Raw genomic sequence first — 5,268 nt, 5'->3', positions numbered from 1 at the left:
CCTCTGCCTCCTAGCCATGTTCTCTAGAAAGGTAACTTTCCCTACATTGTAGTTCATTCTCTGTCTCTCCTCCTCCTCCTCCTCTCCTCCTCCCCCTCCTCCTCCTCTTCCTCCCCTCCTCCTTCTCCTCCTCCTCCTCCTCTCCTCTTCCTTCTCCTTCTCCTTCTCCTTCTCCTCCTCCTTCTCCTCCTTTCTCTCTCATGACCTCAGACTGGATATCATTTGCAACTGGATTGCCTCCATTCCAGCTGACAGCCCATTGGCTTGTGCCCTTGACAGACTAATGCAGGCTGGGTCCCACCTGTAGGTTCCTTCTTAAAGGCTAGCCATCCTAGGCTTGAATTCTCTTAGCTAAAACTGTCCCTCTCCCCCATTCTCTCTCTTTCCTCAAGAGCACCCATACTCTATTAGAGTATTCCCCTTCCTTTCTGGTTGTATGTTTGTCTGCTTGTCTGCTTGCTTGCTTACTCAGTAAAGCTCTGCCAAGTTTTCTTACCATCCTGACTTATCAAGAAATTTGTCATCTGGGCCACAGGTTCAGCTTCATATGACCCACTTGCTTCCACCAAGCTTACTCCTCTACCCATCTGGAAGTATTCACTGATCAATTCATACGCTAATGTGCCATGCTAACAAAGTTGCTACCTCTCTTCACAGGCCCTGGAAACTGAGGCCCACTAATTTAATGTGCTTTGTTAGCAAAGATGTCTAACCATACTCTGTTCTTAGATATTTAGGTTGGTCTTGGTTATCTATAAGAAATTCTGTTTGTTGTGGGTAAAAGTTTTGTGTCTTGAGTTTTGCCTTGTATTTTGTTTGGTGTTTCCTGTTTTTCTATCATTGATCACATGGTTCTAGTTCTTTTTTTTTTCCTTTTCTTTGTTTCTTTTCCTTTCTTCCTTCCTTCCTTCCTTCCTTCCTTCCTTCCTTCCTTCCTTCCTTCCTTCTTTTCCTTCTTTCTTTCTTTCTTTCTTTCTTTCTTTCTTTCTTTCTTTTTCTTTCTTTCTTTCTTTCTTTCTTTCTTTCTTTCTTTCTTTCTTTCTTTCTTTCTTTCTTTCTTTCTTTCTTTCTTTCTTTCTTTCTTTCTTTCTTTCTTTCTTTTTGTGCCATTCCTAGGGCTTGACATCAGGGCCTGGGCACTGTCCCTGAGCTTCTTTTGCTCAGGCTAGAACTCTACCATTTGAGCCACAGCACCACTTCCAGCTTTTTCTGTTTATGTGATACTGAGGAATTTAATCCATGGCTTCATACATGCTAAGCAAGCACTCTACCACTTAGCCATATTCCCAGCCTATGTGGTTCTATCATGTATCTCTTGCGACTAAATTCTGGAAACTTATGGCTGATTTTCATTTTTTGTTAAACCTAAATGTGCCTTAACACTTTTGTCCACAAATGTCTGTGTGTGAATGTGTTAAGAAAAAAACCAAAACCCTCATTTTAATACATAGAAACTGTCATCATGGTATGAGGAAAAAGTATTTTCTATCACACTAAAGTGCTTCTTAAATATTGATTTTTATATTGATATCCCCTGAAATATTTGCTTTTGGTTTTTTTTGGGTTTTTTGTTTTTTTTGGTTGGTCGCGGGGCTTGAACTCTGGGCTTCTTCAGCTCAAGGCAAGCACTCTATTGCTTGAGCCACAGCACCACTTCCAGTTTTCTAGTGGTTTATTGGAGATAAGAGTCTCACAGACTTTCCTGCCCAGGCTGGCTTTGAACCACGATCCTCAGATCTCAGCCTCCTGAGTAGCTAGGATTACAGGCATGAGCCATTGGCGCCTGGCTAATAATTGCATTTTAACTTCAATTATAACTAGTATCTAAGCTGATTGTGACCAGCAGCCAAGGTTAAAAAATGGTCAGTGTTAAACTACAAAGAAGGTTGACAGATTTGGGCATTACCAAATGTTTCAAAGGTTTATTACATTGCATTAAAGAGGAACTTAATTAAAAGTTTTCTGAAGGGTTAAATGCAAAGTAAAGCAAAGGGACTGTAAAGCAAGCAGTATTTATTAAAGAAAGGCTTTGGAAAGGGTATTAAAAGTGGTTTCCTTTGGATAAAAAGCATACAATAATACTTGCTAGGCAGGCACACTACTGAACCATTCCTCTAGTTCTTTCTTGAATGTTGAGATTAGTTTTGAGATGGAATCTCACTTCCTGCCTTGGTGCAGCTGGACTTTGATCCTTTTTTGTTTTGTTTGTTTCCCACTGCAGCTGGGATATCAGGTGCATACCACCATACTCAACTTCTTTCATTGAGAAAAAATGTGTGAACTTTTCTTTCTTAGGCTGGCCTGGTACCTCATCTCCTCAATTTCAGCCTTCCATGTAGCTAAAATGATAGGCAGGTGCCACTACAACCAACTATTGATTGAGCAAAAGATATTCACAAGAGGATGAAACATGATCCTCTCACTCAACAGCCCAAATAGCTAAGTAGCTTCTTTTACCATTTTCTTGATTAACATTTTGGTTTATAAATAAATCATCTTTCTATTCTAGTATTTAAAAATCTTGATTTTCCGAAGTCTTTAAGTACAGCCTTAGGAGCAGTATTATCTGACTTCCCTGATGTCAGACCCCAATAGTTCCCATTGTTGCACTGGATGTATATTTTCCTAGTCATATGCTTTGTATTTTTCTGGTCATTTGTTCTTGGAAGGTGTTCTCTATGGTTAAGATAAGGTTGGAGTATGCCCTTCAAAGGCTATTCCAGAAGCTGGATCCTCAGAGAGACTGCGTTGAGATGGTAGAACATTTAGGATGTGGAGCCTAGTGAAAGGTGTTTAGATGCACCACTCTCAGAAGGAATAGTGCTGGTCTCATGGAGTAGGTTAATATTCCTAAGAGCAGGTTATAATAAAGTGAGTCCATGCCTGATCCCTTTCTTATGAGATTAAAGAACAGATATTTGATCCCAATTGGGCAGTTAGGGATAGAAGGAGACTGCAACAAAGGACCACATGTGGAAGAAACAAAGAAAGGACATAAACCACCTTTCTTGTTCCTGCCCACGGCAGCAGGCTCCAAGTCTAGTGAACAAAAGCAGAAGGTAAGACTTCCCACTTTCACCCAGGATGGGAGGGGTCTAGCCGGACAGAAACATATTCAATCAGAAACCAGATATAAAACCACGAGGGAGGAGACTAGGGACCAAATATCTAGCAGGAACAAAGAAGCCTTAGATTTCCTTCTCCTCACTTGGGAAGTCTGCTATTTTCCTTCTTTCTACTTTCTTTCATGGCTTTCCTTTCACCTTCAATAAACTGTTTACCTTAAACACTTTTTTATTCTTTAAAGTACAAAGAAAAGGGCCTGTAAAGCCCCTAGACTATATTAAGGCTGTTGTCTTTTTGTGTGTGTGTGTGTGTCGGTCATGGATGGGGGCTGAACTCTGGGCCTGGGTGCTGTCCCTCAAGGCGAGCACCCTACCACTTGAGCCACAGCGCCACTTCCAGTTTGTTGTTGTTGTTTTGCTTATGTGGTGATGAGGAATCGAGCCCAAGGCCTCATGCATGTGAGGCAAACATTCTACCACTGAGCCAACTTCCCAGCCCAAGGCTGTTGCCTTTTTTGCTTTTCCACCATGATATTGTCACTGGATGCAGGTAAGTGTTTGTGACGTTTCCCTTTAAAAGTGGCCACTCTTCACTTTGGGTCCTTGTCTTCAATTGCAGAATAAGAGTTTCTGGACAAGTCATGATGGTAAGAAAACTTGGCAGAGCTTTATTAAGTAAGCCAGCAGGCAAGCAGGCAAGCAGACAAAAAAACAGATAAACATAAAAAACAGAAGGCCAGGGGCACACTCTAACAGAGTGTGGGTGCTCTCACAGGAAGACAGAGACACATGGCTTCTCAGCTGTTAGGGGTATTTATAGGGTAAAGGTAAGGGCTTTGGCTTCAAAGTTATGCAAAGAAAGGTGTTTTATCTTTGCTCTAATTACTACTGATGTTGCTTTCTGAGTTTCTGGATGCTATGAGCACTCTTTCCAGGTAAGAATACATCCTGCCATAAAACAGATCCTTGTCTTTGAGACAAGGTAGGCACCCTTTTATCTGTATTTTGGTAGGAGGTTGCTTAAGTTTTGGAAAAGCGTTTTTCTCAGGAAGGCATACATCCTGTCAGACAAGTGTCTCTCTTTAAGCAATGATGACATGTCTTTATTTCTAAATACCATATTTTTGAGTTGCCTTCACTGGGCCTCATTTTCCTCAAGTTATCCCGTCTCAATATGCGGCACCAGGTACAGAAAAGATAGGCCCACTGAATTTGGACTTTCATGCTCTAAAACTGTGAGTGAAGTCAACTTTTCTTTCTAAAGTATCCAATGTTAGGGATTCTATTATAGCTATACAAAACAGACTAATATTTCACATTTTCTGTTTCTCTTGTGTATATGTTGGGGGGGGGACGGGGGGAAGTGGTTATTGGAATTTCAAATCACCACCTGGGCACTGTCCCATAGCTTTTTCACTCAAGGCTGACAGCTACCACTTGAGCCACGCCTCCACTTCCAGGTTTTTGTGGTTAATTGGAGATAAGTCCTATAGACTTTCCTGTTCAAGCTGGCTGTGAACTGCAATCTTCAGATCTCAGCCTTATGGATTACGGGTATGAGTCCCCCTTGCCCAGCCTCACATTCTCTTTTGATTAATACTCCAAATGACGATTTTAGTGAAAGTTACTTGTAATTATACAGTAACACATCATCTGAATAAGGCACAAAGATTTAGTTACAGACCCGAAATGAGATTGGACCAAGAGGAGGAGGTATGTGTACAGGAAAATTGATAGGCATACAGACCCACGATGGGTTTGCATTTTTATGAGGATTTATAAGTGAGGATAAGAGTGAATCTGACATCATTACTGCAGTTTCTTGGTCTAATGAAGTGTGCTCAAACGCCATTTCCTATAATCAATGTGCTTGTATGCATGGCAATTCTTCCTCTCTCCAATCCTCATCAGCTTCTCTGGCTCCATGAGATTGACCTTGCTCCAAGCATGTGCTAGTGACCAAGTTTGATGTGGTCTTCAACTTCCCCAAATACACAATGACTTGGGGATTGACACATGACCTAGCCAATCAATCTCTCCTGGCACTTTTGTTGGGGTTAATAGGAAACTGGCTTACTTTTTTATCTTTGGTCATGAGCCACCAAAGCAAATAATAAAGTCAAGATGAACAACAGAGCTGAGAGGTAGATAAACTATGTCCCAATGATTGATTTCTGCATCCACCTGAAGCAGTTGGTCCTCT

The sequence above is a fragment of the Dipodomys spectabilis genome, unplaced genomic scaffold, assembly GCF_019054845.1.
Source record: "Dipodomys spectabilis isolate Male_0828 unplaced genomic scaffold, ASM1905484v1 ptg000083l, whole genome shotgun sequence".
NCBI lineage: Eukaryota > Metazoa > Chordata > Mammalia > Rodentia > Heteromyidae > Dipodomys > Dipodomys spectabilis.
Note: the sequence above shows the minus strand (reverse complement) of the source record.